Source organism: Anabrus simplex, chromosome 13, assembly GCF_040414725.1.
Source record: "Anabrus simplex isolate iqAnaSimp1 chromosome 13, ASM4041472v1, whole genome shotgun sequence".
NCBI classification, from domain to species: Eukaryota; Metazoa; Arthropoda; class Insecta; order Orthoptera; family Tettigoniidae; genus Anabrus; species Anabrus simplex.
Genome location: NC_090277.1, coordinates 105,123,018 through 105,141,567, shown reverse-complemented (window position 1 = coordinate 105,141,567; position 18,550 = coordinate 105,123,018). Strand labels below are relative to the sequence as shown.

The window sequence follows — 18,550 nt, the reverse complement described above, 5'->3', positions numbered from 1 at the left end:
ATTGCGTATGCATGTTTCAGTGCTAACGGAGGGCATTTTGAAAATTTCATGGTTATACATTCTGTTCCTGGGTGTTTCCCGTGATAAACAGTACTGTATCACCACCATCATTATCATCAAATCATATTCTAAAGGCTAAGCCTTGTCATCGCAGCCATAGATGTCTATCTTGAGCCAGTCTTATCAACTCACTGTAGGTCTTGCAGTTCATCGTCAGCAGCAGGTTCTTGAAAGAAGACGTTCTGGGTCGTCCTCTAGTATCAATCAATACTGATGTGCATTTAGGGCAGTCGCCCAGGTGGCAGACTCCCTATATGTTGTTTCCCTAGCCTTTTCTTAACTGATTTCAAAGAAATTGAACATCTCCCTTGGTAAATTATTCCAATCCCTAACTCCCCTTCCTATAAACGAATATTTGCCCCAATTTGTCCTCTTGAATTCTAACTTTATCTTCGTATGTGATCTTTCCTACTTTTAAAACCGAGCTCGATAGCTGCAGTCGCTTAAGTGCGGCCCGTATCCAGTATTCGGGAGATAGTGGGTTCGAACCCGACTGTCGGCAGCGCTGAAGGTGGTCTCTATTCATCTGAGCGACCCCGAAAACTATGGATTCTAATTTAATGTTGGTAGTTTTCTGTTACTTTCATACTTCACCCACTTTCAACCCCCCCCCCCGCCCAGAGGGGTGAACACACGTACATCGATAATCTCGGCCATTTTGGATTTTATCACCCCTTCTCACCCCCGTGCCGATGGGGATGAACTTGGACTTACACGACATGTGGAGTATCACTGTTCATCTCAGCGACCCCGAAACCTATGGAGTCGACATTATTTTCCATTATTTTCATATGCCACCCACTCCCTACCTCCACCCGTAGGAGTGTCTTAAACCAACAGTGCTTTCCTCCAGACAGTCATATGTGTACCAGAATCTCCCATTGGCCTTGCCTACATTTTCGCACGTGCCTACTTCGAACCGCAGACCTTTATTCTACTGTAGAATCCTTGAGCGGACGTTGCCATGGTTACTAGTGATGGGACATTCGATTCATTTTACTGAATCGATTCATTTGATTCCGTTCACGTTACTGAATCGATACAGTGATCCGATTCACGGCTCATTGGTCACCGCTCCTACTGCATCAGTGTAGTATGTGCTGGTAAGACAGCAGCAACAGCATTCAGTGCTCGCAGCTGCCATCTGGTCTTCATACTATGAACTCCTTTCTTAGAAAAAATGCTAGTTACTCTAATACATCGAAGGTTTCCGGCAACGCAGGGTGGGAAAGGTTAGGATTATGAAGGTAGCAGCCATGGCCTGAATTAAGGTACAGAGCCAGCATTTCCTGGTGTGAAAATGGGGAAACTACGGAAAAAACATCTTAACGGCTGCCGACGGTGGGATTCGAACCCACCACCCCCCGAATGCAAACGCATAGCCACGCGATATTAACCGCACGACAACTCGCTCAGTCTTTTTTAAAAAGTATTTTTCTATCAGCTGAGGATTTTTTTAAATCGTCATATTTTGTATAGGCTACTCGAGATGTACAGTAGCCCGCTGGTTTTCTGATTCAACATACTGTTATTGCGTCTGTCCACATATGATTGAAGTCTTGTGCAACGATGTGACATATGAACTGAGAAAATACTGAGCCGTTCTTCCCAATATAAAACAGGTACTTTTGAGTGGTCATGAGCATGACTCATAGTCATAGGGCAGGCTAGAGTCGAGTTTAATTGTCAAAAGTCAATTAAGTTATAATACTAAGATTCATTAAACTAATAAATAGTATAACCTAATAGCCTACCTACTTACTAGCTACTTCAGAATTATGTTATGACTACCTTTTTAACACTGCAAATAAATCCATCTATTATTTAAACCTCCCTGTAAGAAGAGGACAGTGAATGCAAATGGGTATTATTTTCAAATGAGCTGAGCTCGAGAGTCCATTATAGCATACGATTCTTTCAGTCTAGCATGTCTCACTGTATGTCTCGCTGCAGCGGAAGCTCGGCTCTCCGCGTGTCCAGTGAGCCGAAGGAGCCGTGTGTATCTTGTGTCTCACTGAGCCGGCTCGTTCACGATTCTTTCGATGTGCCATGATACACTGTCTCGCTGCAGCGGAAGCTCGGCTCCCCGTCAACATCCAGTGAGTGCGCCACTCAGCACTGTCCACTGGGAGTAAGCTGAATCGTGAACCGTGAGCTCGCCTTTCCTGTGAATCGATTCACTCGGACACTTGAATGAATCGATACACTGCTTCGAATCATGCATTCAGTAGCCAACACTAATGGTTACAGCTGGTGATTTCTTCACCCGACTCGTAGAGCGCGGAATGTGATGCCAATATCTCCATAACGGTTGGTTTTAGACCCTTAAAAATGGTTTTCGGGGCCCTGCCGAGTTATAATCTTCGCGTCGGGAGGCTTAAAATGATTTTTGTCTCGTCCTTGTACGACAAATTCGGTATTTCACCTATTTCAGCCTATGCTAATGTGTCAAAGGTTCTAAATCTAGGAAATGAAGAGGATTTTTGTAAGGAACAGACAGACAGACATTCTGCTTTATACCGTATATATAGACAACTAGCTATAGCACCCTCATTAACGGGACAATCACAGAGCATGTGCAGTTATCTAACTCTCCAGCTACTTTCCGCCAATATTCAGGCAGGCTGCTTTACTCGGGACGCACCAGTAATCCCAACTAGTGGAGGTGAGTGGCAGCAGAAGAGAATAATCGCATCACAACAATGGTCAATGTAATGTTATTGTTGATCAGTTTTATGAACAAATCGCATCACAACAATGGTCAATGTAATGTTATTGTTGATCAGTTTTATGAACTTTCGGTATGGTGTGCCTTTCATGGCTCCCTCTTGTGTTATTCTTTTTTTTTTCCTATTTGCTTTACGTCCCACCGACACAGATAGGTTTTATGGCGACGATGGGATAGGAAAGGCCAAGGAAGTGGAAGGAAGCGGCCGTGGCCTTAATTAAGGTACAGCCCCGGCATTTGCCTGGTGTGAAAATGGGAAACAACAGAAAACCATCTTCAGGGCTGCCGACAGTGGGATTCGAACCCACTATCTCCCGGATGCAAGCTCACAGCCGCGCGCCCCTAACCACACGGCCAACTCGCCCGGTCGTTTAAGAAAAAGGGAGGTAAACAAATGATAGGGAATCTGCCACTTGGCCGACAGTCCTAAATGCAGATCACTGATGAATGATTGATATAGCCAAGTGCGAATACATTTTATTCAAATCAGTTCCTCGCCCTGCAGTGCGGCGCCACGTTACTCGTCTTGTGTTGCCACTGGCGATAAGTTGGCGACCTTCGTTTCTTTATCTTTGTTTGTCCACCGCGTTGCAGTCGCTGGAATTGGTACTGTAAGTCCTCCCTCAATACATGACCTTTAACATCTCATTCGGTTTCTCCTTGAGTTTCTCTGTAATTTGGGCGACTTTAAAGGAAATTCTTAGGTATTCATTCCAGATCTTGTCGCGTCCAATGACACGTTCAGCCCGAATAAGCATTTTTATTTAATTTCCGCGCAGTCCTTGGCAAAGAAGATAGAATAGAAGTCCTTGGTCATGGACTCTTTTGGGTGGTCCAGGGTTCTGCTCCTTATATTCCAATAATAACAACAACAACAACAACAACAACAACAACAACAACAACAACAATAATAATAATAATAATAATAATAATAATAATAATAATAATAATAATAATAATAATAGTCTGCCCCTGTGGTGGTGTAGTGGTTAGTGTGATTGGCTGCCACCCCCGGAGGCCCGGGTTCGATTCCCGACTCTGCCACGAAATTGTGAAAAGTGGTACGAGGGTTGGAACGGGGTCCACTCACCCTCGGCAGGTCAACTGAGTAGACGTGGGTTCAATTCCCATCTCAGCCATCTTCGAAGTGGTTTCCCGTGCTTTTCCAATTCTTCCCCAGGCAAATGCCGGGATGGTACCTAACTTAAAACCACGGCCGCTTCCTTCCCACTTCCTTGTCTATCCCTTCCAATCTCCCCATCACCCCCCACCACAAGGCCCCTGTTCAGCATAGCAGGTGAGGCCGCCTGGGCAGGTACTGGTTCTCCTCCCCAGTTTTACCGCAGATCCAAAGTCTCACGCTCCAGGACACTGCCCTTGAGGCGGTAGGGGTGGGATCCCTCGCTGAGTCCAAGGGAAAAACCAACCCTGGAGGGTAAACAGATTAAGAAAGAAAGTAATAATATAATAATAATAATAATAACCATTTGCTTTACGTCGCACTGACACAGATAGGTCTGATGGTGACGATGGGATACGAAAAGACTAGGAGTGGGAAGGCAGCGACCTTGGCCTTAATTAAGGTACAGTCGCAGCATCTGCCCCTTGTGAAAATGCGAAACCACGGAAAACCAGCTTCAGAGCTGCCGACAGTGGAGTTCGGACCCACTATCTTCCGATTGTAAAAAAAGGTCATTTCCTCTTTAAATAAATGCCCCCCTTGGCTAAATGGTTAGCGTGCTGGCCTTTAGTCACAGGGGTTCCGGGTTCGATTCCCGGCAGGGTCAGAAATTGTAACCATCATTGCTTAATTTCTCAGGAACGGGGGCTGAGTATAGGTGTAGTCTTCATCATCATTTCATCCTCATCACGATGCGCAGGTCGCCTAAGGGAATCAAGTCAAGAGACCTGCATCTGGCGTGCCGAACTTGTCCTCGGACACTCCTGGCACTAAAAGCCATATGCTATTTCAAGAAAAAAAAAAAAAAAAAAAAAAAGCAAAGTCATTTCCGTACAGGCCATGAAGGGCTTGGAGGGGTGGAAGGCTTCCACTATCCGTAACCTTGGCACTTGATGGGGTAGAGTTGTTAGCTCTACGCCCGGCCGCCTTTGCCCCCAGGAATTAACCTGGTACTCATTTTTGGCGTAGGCTGAGTGAACCTCAGGGCCATATGCACCTCCGAACGTGGAAATCTCGTTTCTTAAATTATACGATTACATGACGGGGATTCGAACCGGGCGAATCGAGCACGCCTTTACCGCCTCGGTCAGGCAACCCCATTTCGATAAATGGTAATAATACTAGACTCAGCTAGGACCCCCAAGATCTCCATTCTGTGTTGACAAGTTGAGAACCATTTGGGGACAAAGTTAGACTAGGAATATAATACACACAATTTTACAAAATATAAAGAAAATGTGATTGGAATCGTGGAGGAAGGAAGTTCAGTAACAGGAAGCCAGAGTCCCCGTTCTTAAAGACGAATATTAATAATATAAATAGACATTTTTGAGGAGAAAAGAGATTTATCATTAAAAACACATTTAAATGTGGAAAGCTTTACGGATATTCCTCTGGCTACCAATTAGAAATTCTAAGACAGTGATATTATGTTACAGCTAGCAAGTGGCTCTGCGGTTTGGATCTCGTAGCTGTCAGGAGATAGTGGGTTCGAACCGCACTGTCGATAACCCTAAATATGGGTTTCCCATTTTCATACCAGGCAAATGCTGGGGGCTGTACCTTAATTAAGGCCACGGTCACTTCCTTCTCACTCCTAGTCCTTTCACATCCCATCGTCGCCATAAGATCTATCTGTGGCGGTGCGACGTGAAGCCAATAATGGTTGTGTAAGGTTACAGATCTCTTCATCAGTGGCGTATGCTGAGGGCTACCGGGGCTATCAGTGAAGCCCAAACTTCAATTGATAATGATGGAAGTCTAAAACACATTATAATGTATGCATCTGACACATTCTTCCATTTACAAAACTTCAAAGCAGTGAGAAACAACGTCGCACGTATTTCTGAGAGCAAGGCATCGGAGACTAACATTGCAGCCTAGACTCTCGTCCCTCTCCCCTCGACTCGCCCCGCGCGGCTTGCTGCTGTATATCGGATAGAAGCGGGGACCGGGAGAATAGCTGTGCTAGGCTTCGCTCCGTCAGATCGCCACTGCTATCAACCATGCGTTACTCATCGTATATACTTCCTCACCTTATACTCATAGATAACAGAGTGCTGGTATTTCACTCCCGTTTACTTCTACATCCTTGTAGGAAGACACTGCAGGGCTGCTACTATTGGAGTAATATGTTTTTTATAGGTAGATCTGCTAAAATGAAATGCGATCTTTCAGGTTTAGTGTTCTCTTTTGTTGGTTGGAATCGAACCCGTGATCATGGGTCGAACACAAGCACTGATCTCCCGAGGAAGCTAATTAAACAGTGAACGATGGGTACGACCGCTCTAAAATTCAACATTTTGATTTAATAATAATATTAATAATAATAATATTGATGCACTGCATCTGTAGGCTATAGGCTTGGTGGTGTCCTAATGAGGATAAAATGAATGGTGAAGACGTCATAAATACCCAATACCCAAGCTAGGAAAATTAACAGTATGAGGGGTTGATTCTGAAAATTGAACCGGGGCCATCGGACCAAAGGCAAGCATTCTGTCCATTTAGTCACAAAGCGGGACTTTAATTTGCTAAACCTTAGGCTACCATCTCCACTGATCAGGGATTGAGCATTGGCAGTAGCAGAGGCCAGGGCAGTAGCTTGTGAAGCAGCCTTGACAACATAGCAAGCTTCTCCGTTCGCTATTGGCTGCAGCTCAAAACGCTGAAGGCTTGACGTTCACTAAACCAACCGTCGAAAAGGGATAACCTAAGTCTAGTGGTAGCCCACGTCTTGATCCCAGCATACGGCACTGCTCTGCATATGGTTATGAGAGTATTTAGAGGTTGTATTAATTGTATTAAGGATATGAAGGAATGGCATACAAGTCAGTGGTAAAGCCATAGTGGCTCCATTGCAAGAGATCCTCACGAGGATTACTTTATTGGAAGCCCAAAGGAAAGCAGCACGATTCATTTTGAGTGTTTTCCGACAAACTTTGGGCTGGGAAGACTTGTAGTAAGGAGACGAGCTTCTCGACTAAGCAGTATGTTACGAACTGTCAACAGAGAGATGGCGTGGAATTACATTGGCAGACGAATAAGATTGAGCGGAGTTTTTAAAATGAAGAAAACTCATAATACAAAGATAATGTTAGATTTTAAGAGAACAAATTGGGATAAATATTTATGTTAAAGGAGTCTAAAGATTGAAATAATTTACAAAGGGAAATGTTCCCTAAATTTCCATTTGAAATCATTTAAGAAAAGACTGGGTTAACAATTGATAAGGAACATGCCACCTGGGCGACATCCCTAAATGCACATCGGTGCTAAATAAAAGAAAATCCATTGGGCGGTGAAAACATACGAATGAGAATATAACATTATGACATTGCAACTGAAAGAAACTGGGCATGAGTTTGAATTCTTCTTGACCGGACATTTAACAATTATACACGAAATTTATCCCTCACGTGTTCACTTGACTGTACCTTCAACACTTTGAGTGTAATTACGACGTATTCCTTTGATATAGTGTTTACTGTAGATGTATCAAGCCTAATTTGGTGATGTATCCTTTTTGTTTCATTGACGACTAAGTATCCATGTGACTGCTTCTTCTCCATATCAAGAGGACTTCTTTGTAAGTCTGTCCTGTATGCCTTCATGGTAAGTGTATCCCTCTAACTGAACTGACCGACTGATGCCTCTCCATCTCGTTCACTCTCCGACCAACTGTGGCCTCTGCTTCCAATTGAATAACGACTGACGCTACAAGATACAGCCACCTTATATAGACAGTTGACACACCTACAGCTGCAAACATATTGTTTAATTGTAAGCAATCGTAGCCCCACTATACTCTCTAAAGTCAACATTTACACACTGCTTTTTTTTCGCGGAAAGGTCTACCTGAGAAAGGCTTTTCAAGAATGTTTTCAACCACACGTTCGCACATATTTCCCAATTGATATTCAGGGCAGTGACGACGCCATCGTAACTTTAAACAATGTACTTACAGTTTCACCCGGTGACACTTCGTAATAGCAGAGTCATGGTTTTCACAAACATACACTGGAACTAACTATTTGTTTTTAACTTAAAAATCCTAATCTAAACTGAATCGGCAAAATTTAACTGGCATTTTAGCGTCGCCGAAGTTTTATAGTTTCATTCGCTTACTGAATGTACGTGCATCAACGACAAATGAGGGAAAGTGTTCGTCACGACGTACAACACACGTTATTTTCATGAAGAATGGTACAGAACACACGGAAACTTCATCTATGAGTAACACACACACACACACACACACACACACACACACACACACACACACACACACACAAATCACTATATACCACCATCACAGACAACCAAATACAAAATTATTTTAATTTACGCTTAGTTCTGTGTTCATGCTGGGCAACCTGAATATATATATATATATATATTTTGCAGCTATCGGAAAACAAACTCTACACATGCCATTAATGAATTGCTCGAAAAACTTTATACAGGATGGGGCAGAGTGGGCTCCCTGATTTGATGGGTTATCTGTATAAAAACCGTACAAGATTATTACAAAAGCTTTTTATTTCTGAAATCTACATACAATGCCATTTTTTTTCATTTGGTTCTAAAAATGATATCGTCCAGGTGACGATCTTGACGAGCGACGCACATATTCAGCCGTTCAATAAAGTTTTCAAAAACTCTGCGCAGCATATCTGGCGTTATTCCAGCGATAACATCAGCAATTGCTTCCTTAAGGGCTTCCACGGTCCTTGGTCGAACTTTATAAACCTCAGATTTGAGGTAACCCCAAAGAAAATAATCGCATGGGCTTAAATCGGGGGATCGAGGGGGCCATGAAACATCCCCTCGTAATGAGATCACGCGGCCGGGAAACTGTTCTTGCAGAAGTTGGCGAGAGCGACGGGCGGTATGAGCCGTGGCACCATCCTGTTGAAACCAAAAGGCTTCCATTTCCTCACCATACTCTTCCATTTTGGGGAAGAAAAAGTTCTCCAACATCTCACAATAGCGCACGGCGTTCACAGTAACGGTTGCATCTTCCGATTCAAAAAAGTAGGGGCCAATAATGCCTATGGAGGACACAGCACACCACACAGTCACTTTTGGTGAATGAAGAGGTCTTTGGTGAAGATTGCGTCGGTTTTCAGCTGCCCAGTAACGAAAATTTTGCTACCAAACCGCCTACGAAATGCCCTCTGCGTCGCCACCACACTATCGTTATTTTTAAAAAACGTTTCGACTACAAAACCACGATGCTCGCCAGTCCACGGCATGGTGACTACTAAAATGGCGTCTTTCCCCCCACCAAATGCTACTACTCCCACTCGGCTTACTCACGTGCACGCTCTTCAGTGATTTATTGAAACTAGGGAGTCCACTCTGCCCTACCCTGTACATGCTGAGATCCAAGAATAAAATATATTCTTCTGTATTACAATTGATTTCATAAACAGGCTCTATTTTTATTAGCAAGACGGTGTGGAAGTGGCTATAATGTTAACATCTTGATATTTCTCTTGTAGTCTCTAGTGTGTTTTATTTTGCTACTTGCTTTACGTCGCACCGACACAGATAGGTCTTATGGCGACGATGGGACAGGAGAGGGCTAGAAATGGGAAGGAAGCGTCCGTGGCCTTAATTAAGGTACAGCCCCAGTATTTGTCTGGTGTGAAAATGGGAAACTACGGAAAACCATCTTCAGGGCTGCCGACAGTGGGGTTCGAACCCACTATCTCCCGAATACTGGATACTGACCGCACTTAAGCGACTGCAGCTATCAAGCTCGGTCTCTAGTGTGTGGCGCTGAACACTTCGAGTGTCAAGTATTAAAACTAACATACCTTTCCCAAGCTAGCTGGCCTGTCACCGTAAATAGCTGTCGGGGGAGGGCTCAAAGCCCCGCCCCGCTCCCAGGAAAAGGACCAAGCGACTTAAATTTCGCTGGGTAGCTCTCTTTCGCGCCGGCAACGAAACGCAGCTCGCTGGAGAAGCTGAAATGCGGTAGAGTGAGTGGATTGTGGAGACAGATGTAAGCCTACTTGGCTTGACTTAGATGTTCGCAGTTTTTTAAACTTTATAAAAAGCGTTCTAAGGAATAATACGAAAATGTAAATACAAAGTTATTCACCCTGGGGTTCAGTGCACGCCAGTGGAAAGTGCTATTCATATTATAATGAAAAATGAAAAATAACATAACATAACAAAATATGTGTAGTGTTATAAAATGACATTACTAGCATTAGAATACACACAACTAAAGCATCGTAAATGCTTGAACTTTAGATTTCTTCTACTGTCACTCAAGAGGTATCTGTACTGTGAGAAAATTCGCTCAACATCGCACGACGTTACAGGTGCATAATTAAAATATCCCCTTGTATCTTCTCCTTTGTTCCTACGCAAGGGCTTGCTGTTCATTTCACATAGCCTTGAATAGGCGTGGTTCTTCGCAAAGACATTCTGAAGTTTCTCTTTAACACTAGCTGGCCCATTCCGAACGTTGTTAATTGAATCACACAGTTGATTATTGGATGACTGCAAATAATGTCAGATTTTATTTTTGTTTCCCTCTCTCATTATTTTCGTACATCTCGCGTACGTTCACTGCTACTTCTTTATTGCACGCTTTACAGATTAATAAATAATAATAATTTTTTTTTTTTTTTTTTGCTAGCTGCTTTACGTCGCACCGACACAGATAGGTCTTTTGGCGACGATGGGACAAGGAAAGGCTAGGAGTGGGAAGGAAGCGGCCGTGGCCTTAATTAAGGTATAGCCCCAGCATTTGCCTGGTGTGAAAATGGGAAACCACGGAAAACCATTTTCAGGATTGCCGACAGTGGGGTTCGAATCTACTATCTCCCGAATACTGGATACCGGCCGCACTTAATAATAATAATAATAATAATAATAATAATAATAATAATAATAATAATAATGTTATTTGCTTTCCGTTCCAATAAATACTTTTACGGTTTTCGGAGACGTAGAGGTGTCGGAATTTAGTCCCGCAGGAGTTCTTTTACGTGCCAGTATATCTACCGACGCGAGGCTGACGTATTTCAGCACCTTCGAATACCACCGGACTGAGCCAGGATCGAACCTGCCAAGTTGGGGCCAGAAGGCCAGCGCCTCAACCGTCTGAGCCACTCAGCCCGACATTACATATAAAATCTTCAATATAATCCGATGTATGCTCTTTGAAGATGATGCTATACTGTAAAGAGTAATAAGTAAGTTACAAGGTTGTGAGCAACTGCAAGAAGATCTCGACAGTGTTGTAAAATTAACGACAGGAAATTGTATGACGAACGGGGTTAAAAGTCAGGTTGTGAGTTTCAATAATAGGAAAATTCCTCTCAGTTTTAATTACTGCATTGTTGTAGTGAAAGTTCCTTATGGGGATCACTGTAAGTACCCAAGCGTTAATATAAAGGAAGGTCTTCATTGGGGTAATCACATAACCGGGATGGTAAATAAAGGGTACAGATCTCTGCGCATGCTTATGAGGATATTTGCGGGTTGTAGTAAGTATATAAAGGAGAGAACATATAAGACTCTGGTAATCCCCAAAATGTATGGAACCCTCACCAGGATTACTTGATTCGAGAACTGGAAAAAATCCTAAGAAAATCAGCTCGATTTTTTTTTCTGGGTGATTCCCGACAAAAGAGTAGCGTTACGAAACTGTTGCGAAGTTTGGGTTGTTAAGACTTGGCAGAAAGGAGACGAGCTGTTACAGTAAGAGGTATGTTCCGAGCTGTCAGTTGAGAGATGGCGTGGAATGGCATTAGTAGACGAATAAGTTTGAGTGGTGATTTTAAAAGTAGGAAAGATCACAATATGATAAAGATGGAATTCAAGAAGACAAATTGGGGCAGATATTTGTTTATAGGAAGAGGAATTAGGGATTGGAATAATTTACCAAGGGAGATGTTCAATAAATTTCCAAATTATTTGCAATTATTTAATAAAGGACTAGGAAAACAACAGATAGGTAATCTGCCACCTGGGCGACTGCCTTAAATCCAGAGCAGTAGTGATTGATTGATTGATTGATTGATTGATTGATTGATTGATTGATTGATTGATTGATTGATTGATTGATTGATTGATTGATTGATTGATTGATTGATGACTACAAACAATGCCCATTTTCCCGTATGTTTCTTTTTCTAACACATTTTCGTAATTTTTTTAGTAATTTCACTCCAATTCTACATTGCACACTTTACAGATTATTATGTTCCTTCAATGAATACGGCATTCCGATAAAATCTACTACATAATCCGTGAGATGTATGAGGGATACGATTGTCAAATCACCTACGAAGGAAACGTGATCGAGCCAATCACAATCTGATCAGCTGTTCGCCAATGTTGCGTCTTACCGGTGTTCGGTCTCGTTTTAGAGTTGCTTACTCGTGTTAAACGAGGCCTAGCTCTTCCCACAGTCCACGAAATGTACTTCATTAAGTGCAAAGGGAAGGCCAACATAATGTACATTACATACTTCATTTATTCACAAAACTATTTACACTGTACAAAATATACATTAGGACGCTGTGGTCCATGTGAAGTAAGTTCATGATCATAATACTATTTCTTCACACTAAAAACGCGTATAATTATAATTTTACTCCATACTCTCAAAAAACTGGATCAAAAATCTCGTTCAATGCGAAAGAATCTCAACAAATTTTCGTCTAAAAAGCACTATTACTTACCGTACGACCAAGTTCCCTTCGCGCGCAACGATGACGGTGTTGTGTTTGAATTCGCTGTACCGCGCAACTGAATGTATAATGCCAACCACTGCCTTCTAAATTAACCCTCTAAAAGGGAATTTTAGTTTTCACTAGTTGGCGGAGATTGAGAGGCCCATCTCGGTACTGCTTGGGACGCTCCCTATGAAGTGTCACCCCCCTGAGGAGAATGATCAAGTGTAGTCCAGTGCATTTCCTGTAGCTTGAAGACAGAGCTGCAGCATGGGGCCGCGCATTGTCGTGGAGGAGGATGACCTGTCCAAACGGTTGTTCTCGTCTTTTGCGGCGATATGCAACCCTCGCCTTGTTAAACATCTCGCAGTAGTAAGCAGCATTGGTTGTGCGTCGCTCATTCAAAAGTCATTCACCAATGATATCCTTAACCGCACGAATGTTTTCGTCTGTAATGCTGGTCCGAGGACGGCGGACGTGTTGCCGATTTTCCACACATTCTCGTCCATTCTTGAACTTTTTATGCCAGGCAAACGCACGCGTCCTTGACAATGTTTGATCACCGAACTGTGCAGTCAATTTCTGGCAAATTTACATCGCTGTAACTCCTTCACGAGGAAGAAATTTTACAAGTAATGCGTTGCGCAGTGGAGGCGTGCACATGTTGCTCCGACGTTGTGAGCGTTGGAGCACTGCCTTCGTGATGTACAGGCCGTACTGTACCTCCGATGACGTCACACAAAGAGGCGAACTGTTTCCTCCTTCCGACCCGTGCAATGCAAGGACATGATGCGTTTGAACCTTTTGTAATTATGAAATATTTACAAATGACGTATTCATATTACAGGTGAGATCACTAACCTGTAATCGCATTATAACTCGTAAGTCAGGTCTATGTAATTTTAGGAGAAGTACGTTTGAAGTGCGATCTACGCAGTCAGTGCTTCAGTGTTTTACTCGTCAATGTACCCAACAAATAATGATTATGCATTATTACAAATATGGAGACAACAAACCTGCAATAATAAACTTTGCTTCCATACCTCTAGATGGCCATAAATACAGTAGCTTTCTTGGTTTTCTGTTGTTGTTGACACTTCTGGCACTATCCTCCGAAGACTTTATTGAGACTCTTTACTCTATACAAACATTTGTATCATTTTTTAGTTTAGGAATAGTCCATGTTTTCTCAAATATTAATGCACTTATTAGCCAGATCTATTATTTACTTCCTGCCGGGCTGGCCTTCTGACCAGAACTTGGCAGGTTCAATCCTGGCTCAGTGCGGTGGTATTTCAAGGTGCTCAAAACGTCAGCCTCGTGTCGGTAGATTTACTGGCACGCAAAAGAACTCCTGCAGGACTAAATTCCGGCACCTTGGCGTCTCCGAAAACCTTAAAAGTAGTTAGTGGGACGTAAAGCAAATAACATTATTATTTATTAGTTACTTCCCAGATTCACGGAAACAGCTGAGGAATGGTTTTTACTCGCAATAAATTTGGGGAGAAAAGGCAGCGCGTACTAAACATTACGAACCCAAGAAATAACCATATGTGGGTTCCATGGGTTACTGTCTACTTTTATACTTGTTCTGTACCAACAATAAAATGCTTTCCTGTAAATCTGTGTAACAAGAAAGTTAAAAGCAGAACTCATCATCAGCTCTGGTAAATGAGTGAAACATACATCTTTATTCTTCGTAACATGTATTTTTTCGGTTAGAATTTTCGTTTTTCATAAAAGTAACCTGTCCCCAAACGAAGAAAATGAAAATATTAATGTATATTTACTTGTATAATTGTATTTTCGCCGTGGTACGCACAAGTTCTTAGCAATGTGGCAAATGCGAACTTTCACACACTGTATTTAAATTTGTAGCACATTATATTTCCACAAAAAAGGGACATACGATAACAATTAAATGAATGAATTACACGAAAAGTATTACCTACGTCCCTTGAATTTACATTACTCACCACGTGAAGATACCATGCCTCGCGTAAACTATAGGCCTAAGGTCTCATTTTCTTAATCACTTGTGTTTACGTAAATCCTGATGTGATAAATTTAAAGAAAAAACATGCAATGTACTTCAGTATAAATTGTTGTATCTCAACGGTCGCAATTATCCTAAGAATGCACCTAATCCTTATGCACTACATTCACAAGTACAATTTGTAACATTCGCTTAGCTCGCCTCAATTGATCAGCTGATTGGCTTGGCGCGCTTTCTACAGTACGGCCTGTATATTACAAAGGCGGTGGTTGGAGTGTTACTAACGAAACGGCGGGAAATATCTAACAGCACGCTCTCCCCACTCCGAACGGTCCCGCCTAAAGCATAGCAGAAGCGCGAGCGGAATAGTTGAAAAGTTGAATCCGAAAGGTATAGAGAAGCGTTGAAGATTTAGAAGCACTGGGAGACGAACTGGTTAGGATTGGGAAAATATGGGATGAATCAATTTCAGTCACCACTAATCTGCAATTTAGTGCAGTCGCCCAGGTGGCAGATATTCTACTTATTTCTTACTTAGGCTTTTCTTAAATGATTGCAAAGAGTGTGAAAATTTATTGAACATCTCCCTTGATACGATATTCCAATCCCTAACTCCCCTTCCTATTAACGAACATTTGCCGCAATTTAACCTCTTGAATTCCAACTTTATCTTATTCTGATCTTTCCTACTTTTAAGAACACCACCCAAACTTACTCGTCTACTAATTTCATTCCACGCCATCTCTCCACTGACAGCTCAGAAGATACCGCTTAGTCGAGCAGCTCGTCCCCTTTCTCCCAAGTTTTCCCATCCCAAACTTTGCAACATTTTCGTAATGCTACAATATTGTCGGAAATCACTGAGAACAAGTCGAGTTGCTCTAGTTGTGGTATTATACACCCTCACCTTTACATCCTTACTCCAGCCCCTAAATACCGTAATAGTCATATGGATTTTCCCTATAAGTTTTAATTTCGTTCGCCTTTGTGGTGTAGTCGTTAGCGTGATTAGCTGCCACCCCCAGAGGCCCGGGTTCGATTCCCGGCTCTGCCACAAAATTTGAAAAGTGGTACGAGGGCTGGAACGGGGTCCACTCAGCCTTGGGAGGTCAACTGAGTAGAGGTGGTTTCGATTCACACCTCAGCCATCCTGGAAGTGGTTTTCCGTGGTTTCCCACTTCTCCTCCAGGCAAATGCCGGGATGGTACCTAACTTAAGGGCACGGCCGCTTTCTTCCCTCTTCCTTGTCTAGCCCTTTCGATCTACCCATCTCTTCACAAGGCCCCTGTTCAGCATAGCAGGTGAGGTCGCCTTGGCGAGATACTGGCCCTCCTCCCTAGTTGTATCCACCGGCCCAATGTCTCGTGCTCCAGGACACTGTCCTCGAGGTGGTAGAGGTGGGATCCCTCGCTCAGTCCGAGGGATAAACCAACTCTGGATGGTAAACAGATTAAGAAGAAGAAATTTTAATTTCCGACTCATGAAATACATAGATACATAACCCCATACAGTGCAGAATCACGCGGAATGAAAGCCTCCGTAACGTAGCGGTTAGTGTCAATAGCTGCCATCCTCGGAGGCCGCGGTCGTTTAAGGAGAATCATGACTGTAATGTTGAACCACTTTTTTTTTTTTTTTTTTTTTTTTTTTTTTTTGCTAGTGGTTTTACGTCGCACCAACACAGATAGGTCTTATGGCGACGATGGGACAGGAAAGGTCTAGGAGTTGGAAGGAAGCGGCCGTGGCCTTAATTAAGGTACAACCCCAGCATCTGCCTGGTGTGAAAATGGGAAACCACGGAGAATCATCTTCAGGGCTGCCAACAGTGGGATTCGAACCCACTATCTCCCGGATAAAAGCTCACAGGCGGACGCATCTAACCGCACGGCCAACTCGCCCGGTCAATTTACCACTTATCAAAACCAAATTTAACACACAAGCACATATTAATAAGATACTAGGGGCAGAGTGCCTGCCTCTTACTCGGAGGCCCCGGCTCGATTCTCGGCCAGGCCAGGGATTTTTACCTGGAACTCAGGGCTGGTTCGAGGTCCATTCAGCCTACGTGATTACAACTGAGGTTTGGTTTGAACTCATCTTGATATGCCTCTCGTAGTCATATTGTTTTGCCTGCCCTTTCCAATAGTTTTATGAACATCTAATCTTCTTCTTCTTCTTCTTCTTCTTATTATTCTTCTTCTTCTTATTATTATTATTATTATTAATCTCTTTACCCTCCAGGGTTGGTTTCTCCTTCGGACTCAGCGAGTTATCCCACCTCTACCGCCTCAAGGGCAGTGTCCTGGAGCGTGAGACATTGGGTCTGGTTATATAACTGGGGAGGAGGACCAGTACCTCGCCCAGGCGGTCTCACCTGCTATGCTGAACAGCACCCTTGCGGGGGGATGGGAAGATTGGGATAGACAAGGAAAAGGGAAGAAGCGGCCGTGGCCTTAAGTTAGGTACCATCCCGGTATTTGCCTGGAGGAGAAGTGGGAAACCAAAGGAAAACCACTTCCAGAATGGCTGATGTGGGAATCGAACCCACCTCTACTCAGTTAACATCCAGAAGCTGAGTGGATCCCGTTCCAGCCCTCGTACCACTATTTTTTTCAAATTTCGTGGCAGAGCCGGGAATCGAACCCGGGCCTCCGGGGGTGGCAGCTAATCACACTAACCACTACACTTCTTTCCGTACAATATTCACTGTGCTGGGACCGCTCGGGCGTATCGGGGTCTTAACATTTGCAAACGACCTTGCCCGAGATAATGCAACATGCAATTCGCCGTGACTGAATACTGGTTCGGGTAAGTAGTCACTTTCTCAAGAGGTTGCCCCTGAGCTTTGTTACTGGTAACGGTCGTACAGAAGGCTGGTCAGTCGACTTGATATCTTCCCGTCTTTTCGTACGTCGATGTTTTCTATTAGCGACATGTAAGTTACTAGGAAAGTTCTGTTATCTATATATATAAAATAAGAGTTTTGTCTGTACATTGCTCAGAATTTGAAAATAATGGTATTTCTGTATCGGTCATGTCCATAGTAACAAGAAAATGCACTTTTTACATTTCCATAATTTCGGTCTGTCTGTCTGTCTGTCTGTCTGTCTGTCTGTCTGTATGTATGTATGTATGTATGTATGTATGTATGTATGTACACGCATCACGAGAAAACGGTTGAAGAGAATTTAATGAAAATCGGTATGTGAAGTCAGGGCATGAGCCTCTACAATCTAGGCTATAAATCATTTTACTCACGCTGAGTGAAATGGTAGTTTAGGGGAAGGCCTAAAATTGAATTCTCAACTATTTATGTTATTAGTGGTCTAATGAAAATCGGTATGTGAAGTTGGGGGATGAGCCTCTATAATTTAGGCTATAAATCATTTTACTCACGCTGAGTGAAATGGTAGTTTAGGGGAAGGCCTAAAATTGAATTCTAAACTATTTATATTATTAGTGGTCGTATTTTAAAGAAAATGGGTATGCAAAGTTGGGAAATAAGTTGCTACAATTTCGGCTATCAATAATTGTATTCACGCTGCGAAAAATCGTAGTTTAGGGGAAGTTCTAAAATTTAATTCTCAAATATTGTTGTTATTAGTAGTCCTATCTTGATGAAAATCGGTATGCAAAGTCAGGAAATAAGGCGCTATAGTCTAGGCTGTAAATTATTTTATTCACACTGAGTGAAATGGTAGTTTAGGGGAAGGCCTAAAATTTAATTCTCAAATATTTCTTATTAGAGGTGTAATTGATGAATGCTACATAACTAAGGTTATATAGTATTAAATTTTCTATTATTCATGTCTTATACATTGTTGCCGTACTGGCTATGATCACAAAGATATTCATGAATCTGGATTTTTGTTACTAAGTCCCTA

The 18,550-nt window shown here is 42.7% G+C and overlaps 1 protein-coding gene across 4 annotated transcripts in view; it reads left to right on the top strand.

Moving 5' to 3' along the window:
- LOC136884660 (organic cation transporter protein) overlaps nucleotides 1-18,550 on the top strand; it is a 257,104-nt gene that overhangs the window by 94,449 nt on the left and 144,105 nt on the right. The window lies entirely within an intron of this gene.